The 6,729-nt window shown below is 46.3% G+C and overlaps 1 long non-coding RNA gene across 1 annotated transcript; it reads left to right on the forward strand.

Moving 5' to 3' along the window:
- The first annotated feature begins 1,611 nt into the window (after window positions 1-1,611).
- On the forward strand, window positions 1,612-6,248 carry LOC109277586 (uncharacterized). The gene is made up of 2 exons (XR_002085219.2): window positions 1,612-1,709; window positions 4,200-6,248. It is a non-coding gene; the product is annotated as an uncharacterized LOC109277586 (long non-coding RNA).
- The last annotated feature ends 481 nt before the right edge of the window (window positions 6,249-6,729 follow it).

Below are 6,729 nucleotides of genomic sequence, written 5' to 3' on the forward strand. Positions count from 1 at the left end.
GGAATGCTGGCACCTGCTACAACATGGATGAATCTTGAGGACATGCTAAGTGAACTAAGCCAGACGCGAAAGGGCAAATGCTGTATGATTCCACTCATGTGCAGGCACCCACAGGAGTCAAAATCACAGAGAGAAAGCGGAATGGAGGTTAGTGTCAGCAGCTCGTGGTGAGTTAGTATTTCCTGGCTACGGGGTTTCAGTTCTGCACGATGAGAAAGTTCCGGAGGCGGGTAGTAGTTGCACGACAATGTGAACATACTTAATGCTACCGAACTATACACTTAAGGACGGTCAAGATGGTGGGGCCCCCCCGGGTGGCTCAGTCGGTTAAGCGTCCGGTCACCGTCTCGTGGTTTGTGAGTTCGAGCCCCGTGTCGGGCTCTGTGCTGACAGCTCGGAGCCTGGAGCCCGCTTCAGGTTCTGTGTCTCCCTCTCTCTCAGAAACAAATGAACATTAAGCAACAGAAAAGAATTTTAATGGCAAGATGGTATATTTTATGTTATGCATATTTACCACAATTAAAAATAATAATAGAAGTGATTCCAAAATAGTGTAACAGGAGCCAGGGCTGTGTTCAGCAGGGAAATGCCAGGGACACGGCAGAAGCACGGGGGTTGGGCTTTTGGATTCCTGTCTGTCATTATTTTTGCTCCTGTCCAGCCTGGAGGGAGGACAACATAGGCCCATAGCTGCACCTGTCCTCAGAGACAAGTTCTGCTGTCTTATCTTAGGCTTGCGAGACCCCGGATATCAGGAAGAGGCTTGGATAGCATTCTCTATTTCTCAAATCCTACCCCTCTCCTCACTTACTCTCCCCCTGGCCCCCATTTAAAAAAAAAAATCACTCATCGTCCTGACCCAAACAGCTAGCAGAAATAGCAACATCCTCCTTGCGTGTTTCTGTGTAGCATCCCTGTGGTCTCCTGTTTGCAACGATTTTCTTGAGACACTATTTTTAAATCCCCGTTAGCCAAAAGGGAGACTACCTCTGTACTGCCGGCAACCTCCCCACTCCGCCCAGCCCAACCCATTGACTCTTCCAACTATGAAAAACTGAGAACAATTTGTTCTGATCTGCCACTGTGAATTATTAGAGGGAGGCCCGGCTGTCACCTTCTCCATGGGCTTTATGCAAAGTGCCACCCCCCCCCCCCCCCCCCCCCCCCCCCCCCCCCCCCCCCCCCCCCCCCGCCGAGCCTGTGCCGTTCAGTGGCCAGACTGGCTTCGCCAGGGCTCGGCGAGGAATCTGCCGTAAATGGGGTTAATCTATATGATCCAGAAGATGAATACCGAAGGACTCATAAAAGCAACAGAGTGCAAGATTGGAAAACCTTGCCGCTCTCCGGCATGCTCCAAGTGAAGCTGGCCCTGGTCAGTGATTAGGAGACGCTCTGAAGCAACCTTGAGGGGCAGAGTGTAATGGGTCATGAAGTACGTACACAATGGGATCAATTAAGAGGGTGGAGAGGCTTCCCAGATTGCTTTAGCACTCTTTATTTACCCTACAGAAGGAGCTATGAGTGAACTGAACAGCTGATGGTTCTGAATGGGACATGTATTTGTGTGTGTGTGTGTGTGTGTGTGTGTGTGTGTGTGTGTGTGTGTAAGGGTCTAGAGTCAACTTAAGATTTCAGGCAGAAGTGAGATCCCTGCTGTTGTATCTGCCAAGCCATGAAAGTCTGTCTCAAACAGCTGAAGGTCAGAGCTGGTGAGTCTGGGTAGCAAATATTGGCATAGCTTTTATTTTGAGCAAAGTCAGGCCATTTCATCTTCCACCACGCTCCTTGGGAAAATATTTTCCAGGAGCCGAACTATTTCCAGACACAAAACAAAACCTGTTCATGTCGTTGGGAGTTAAAAATGGGGGAGATGGGAGTTTAGCATGTTTCCGTAAATATTCATTAATTCAACAAAATGATCCTACCACGGGCAAGGCAGCGTGCTGGAGAGCTCTGCGGATATCAAGATAAGAGCATTTTAAAATGACATATGTTTAAGAAAAAATACCTCGTGTTTAAACACCAACTGCCTTTCCCTATTTAGGACAGAGAGTAGCTATAAAGGTCTGGTGTGGCAAAAGCGGGGACGTAACTTTCCTTGGGTGACAGGAATAGCTTTTCTTTTGTTTGTTTGATGTTACTTCTGCTAACCGCGTCTCTCAGAGCGAAAGTAAACATGACGGCCAGGGGAGTTGCACAAATATTTGTTCTTTGGTTAATATTAATGTATGTTCGTGTTTACTCGAATTTTCAAGTACACTCTGAATTGGTGCTCACTGGCCACAAATGGACTAGGAGTAGCAAGACAGGTAAGAGAAGGAGAGGACAGGTGCTCATCTTCTTCAAGTCTATTTTCAGAGCCCCTAAAAGGTGTCCTGTTTCTTTTTCTGTTTTTTCCATCTTTATCGCCAACATGGTTCCAACTGTTAAGGATGAAGACAGGTTCACATCTACTAAGCACTCCTACGTAAGTGCTTTAAATTCACGTCCACTTTCGCGACCTTATTTTGTCCTCGGCCGGGATTTATCATTCCCATTTTACAGACTGAGGAAACGGGCACGAAATGAAGTCAGTAGCCGAACGTCAAATGTTTTGAGCCCGAGTCTGGCTCTGAAGCTCCCCATAGCCGTTCAAATCAATGGAAGGATACGCTTATGAATACTTTATGAAGCATCGAAAGATGGAAAATAAATCAGAAATCAGAGTTAGTTTTCCCTGGGGCATTGTAAAGGTTTGGTTCTCAGGTCACTCATCACTTTAGATAGAGAATAGGGAAGGGATGGGGAAACCGAGAACTCAAGTATCCCAAATCGCTGTCGGCTAAAGAGGAAGCGTGGCTGAAATCACAATGCTGATCAGTGGGAACATATAAGTCAGTTGGAAATGTTTGATCTACACCCAACTTTTAGTAAACTACTCATTTGTAGCATAAATTAGAATAGATCAGCAACAAGGGCAGAGAAGCAAGATACTGAGAGGAGGAGGGGCTCTGGAGTCACACATGATCACATTCCTGGCTCCAAATGCCCTCTGCTATTAAGCTGTGTGACCTTAGGCAAACTGCTTAAACTCGCTGAGTTTCAGCGTCCTCATTTATGAACTGAAAGTAACTAAGACTCACTTCAGCAGGGTTGTATGAAGTTTCTATGAAGTTTCAACAGGATAAAAGCAGGGGGTGCCTAGGTTGCTCAGACAGTTAAGCGTCCGACTTCGGCTCAGGTCAGGTCATGATCTCACACTTCGTGGGTTTGAGCCCCACATCGGCTGTGTTGACAGCCTGGAGCCTGGAACCTGCTTCAGATTCTGTGTCTCCCTCTCTCTCTGCCTCTCCCCTGCTTGCGTTCTGTCTCTCTCTCTTCTCTCTCTCTCAAAAATAAACGCTACGTTAATAAACATTAAAATCAATAGGATAAAGCACACGCAAAGTACCTACCTTCGTTAGGGGTAATCAATAAGTATTAATTTCCTTCTCTTCTCCAGCCACTAGATGCGTACCATTGTTATTGAAGTGTTGGAAGCTACTTCCGAGCCTAGATTGGGAATGGTATTGATAGACTATGAAGGGTTTAGGAGACAATCCCACTGAGAAAGTTACTTGAGGCAGAAAAACTGCTATCCATTTGTCTGACCAAAATAGGTCCGTCTGTGACCCATATATATGTACTTGTCACCCAAATGGAGATGTGTCCATTTCTGGGTCTGTGTAACAAATATGCCACCAGATACACGTCTGCCTTCCCAAGCCAAAGAATTTGCTCCACAGAGTCCTTTCCCAAGTGTGTTCCGTAAAGCTCTAATCTCATAAATATTTCCTAAACCAAGTGAGCATTCAGCACAACCTCTAGGTTTGGAAATCGCAACGCGCTGTATCTCTCCCCAGGACATTTTCATATACTTAACGGCACACCTGTCTGACTGACCACAGAACCCTTTTCTACTTAACACATACCAACGCATTGGATGAAACCAGTGTCCCGATAACACACACTGGAAATGCTGGCTTCAGACCAGTGGAAACCTACTGCGTTTCAACAATATGAAAAGAAAGCTAAAAATTTCTACTCACTTCTGACTTAACCTCTGCAATGGGAAGTAGCTCCCACTGGCTTTCTCCTTCAAAGTCATTTCCGCTTTCACATGTGCTCACTTTAGTTTATTCGACTTAATGTTAACGAGAGGCAATTTGCTCCGGTTTCAGAACAGGAGAGCCGGACGATTATGCAGAAGAGGGAAGGGACATTGCCAAGAATAAGGAGCATTTCTGAAACCTAACATCCACCATAAGGAACAAACAAAAGACTGTGCTTGCGTCCATATGGGCAGATACTCACTTTCTGTGCTTAAAATTCCTTAAAGGCTCAATTGTCCACGTTTGGCACATCAAAGAGGTTTTTACTGGGCACATCAGAAGGGTGTTCCTTTCAAAAGAGCCACAGAATCAAACGAGGACATAAAAGTGCAATTTATCACTCTGTCAAGGTTCAGCAAGGTCCTGGTCCACATGCCAGGAGCTCCTGAAACCAAGGGGAACCATCAATTCAATAATCAATGACAAGAGTCGGTATGAGCAGTGTCAACGGATTTGCCGTATACCGTCAGACTTTCAACAGCTGTTGGCCAATGTCGGCCATAAAACTGGAACTTTGTGCAGGGCTGGTGCATTCGAACGTTCTGAAGCCGTCTCAGCAAAGGACTCATTCTAGTGTCTGTGTCAAAAGCCTGGTGAGAAACCGAATTCTAGGATGTCCCCCCACCCACCTGAGATTCCCGGCTCCTGCTGTCCCTAACCTTTCTTTCCCAGTTACACAATCAAACGCTAACCGAGGTACTGCTAAGAAAAGATTCTGCAGGTGTAATTAAGGTCCCGAGTCAGCTGGCCTTAGGAGACAGAGGGTTATCCAGGTGGGCCTCACCTCACCACCTGAGCCCTGCGAAAGCTGGGTCCAAACAGCAGAGACAGAAAAGTCAGAGATTCAAAGGATGAGGACAGATATGCCACTGCTGGCTTGGAGACGGAGGAGGTCGTGTGGCAAGGAATGTGGGCAGCCTCCTGGAGCTGAGAGTGCTCCCCTGGTTCTAATGCCCACCGAAGACACCGAATTCCACCACTGCCAAGAATGGTCGTGGACACAGAATTTTCCCCGGGGCATCCAGATGGCAACTCAAGCCAAGGGACACTTTGGTTCCAGCCTGGTGATACCCTGAGCAGAGAGCCCAGCTCCCCCCGTGCTGATCCTCTCACCTACAGGTCGGTGAATCAAGCGGTTATGCTGAGCCTCTAAGCTTGTGTAACTCGTCACACGGTAACAGAAAAGTAACACAACAATAACTCCGGCGTTGTCTGAAGAGCAGAGGGAGACAACCCTCTCAAGTGTGGGTGGGATGCGACTGCTTTCAGGATCCTCCACTGCTTTTCTAGGTCCAGTATCTCAGCTGAAGGTTGGCCATCAGCATTAAGATAGAAACACGGAAGGGGCGGAAATGGAGTCAAGGTCACAATGTGTCACTTCATAGCCATTACGATGGCTATTAAAGTGAAGGACCGTAACAAGTGCTGGTGAGGATATAGGGAAATGGGAATCCTCACACACTGCTGGTGGGAAGGTAAAATGGTGCAGCCACTTTGGAAGACAGTCTGGCAAGTCCTTAAAAGGTTAAGCATAGAGTTACCACATGACCCAGCCCTTTTACTCCTACGTATATACCCAAGAGAATTTAAAACACGTCCACACGAAAGCTTGGGCATGAATGCTCTTAGCAGCATTATTTGTGAGAGCCAAAAAGCAGAAACAACCCAAACATCAGTCAGTGGGTGAATGTGTAAATAAAGTGTTACATATCCGCACAACGGAGTATGATCCAACCGTAAAAAGGGGTGAAGTTCTGACACCTGCTACAATGTGGACGAACCTTGCAAACATGATGCCAAGTGAAAGAAGCCAGACACAAAGGCCATATAACTGTCTGAATCCATTTACATGAAACATCCAGAATCGGCAAATCCCCTGAGGCAGAAGGTAGATTATGGGGCCGGGGGAAGGAGAAATAGAGACTGATTGTGAATAGGTCTGGGGCTCCTTATGGGATGATGGAAATGTTCCGGAATTAGATAGTGGTAATGTTTGCAAAACATAGTGGGAATACTAAAAACCGATGAAATGTACACTTTAAAAGGGTGCATTTTATGCTATGCGAGTGACATTTCAATGAAAATTCAAAAAAATAAAATAAAAACAGAAGTGACAAAGAGCTCACAAATGGTTTTTTTTTCCAGATACATCCATTCACTGTGTTTTATTCCACCCCCAGCTTTTTATTGTAAAAAGCTTCAAATGCGCAGTAAAGTTAAGAGTGAATTCCTGGTACCTCCCCACCCATATCCGACAACTGCTAACGTGGTGTCATATTTGCTTTTCTGTCCCCTGCACACACACGCGTGGTCTGGTTTTTTTTCCTTCGCTGGGTTGCATTTGCTTGTGTTGCCCACACCACGACTGTAAGTTCTTTGAGGGTAAATAACCTCTTTTGCGTGCCTCAACCATCTAACAATTCACGCTGGCGCAATGTCTCGTGCGTCTCCGGTGCAGTACCTTCCAGCTCTTTGCAAGCCACAGAACCCTTCTTCTGACAGACGTCTCATTCAGATGAGCTTCTGTTACCTAGAAAACTAACATTCCCGAGGATTAAATGTGGGGTACTTGGTACACAGTGAGCCATCAGCAGTGGGT

This window comes from Panthera pardus, unplaced genomic scaffold (assembly GCF_024362965.1).
Source record: "Panthera pardus isolate Hobbes unplaced genomic scaffold, ASM2436296v1 HiC_scaffold_15, whole genome shotgun sequence".
Taxonomy (NCBI): Eukaryota; Metazoa; Chordata; class Mammalia; order Carnivora; family Felidae; genus Panthera; species Panthera pardus.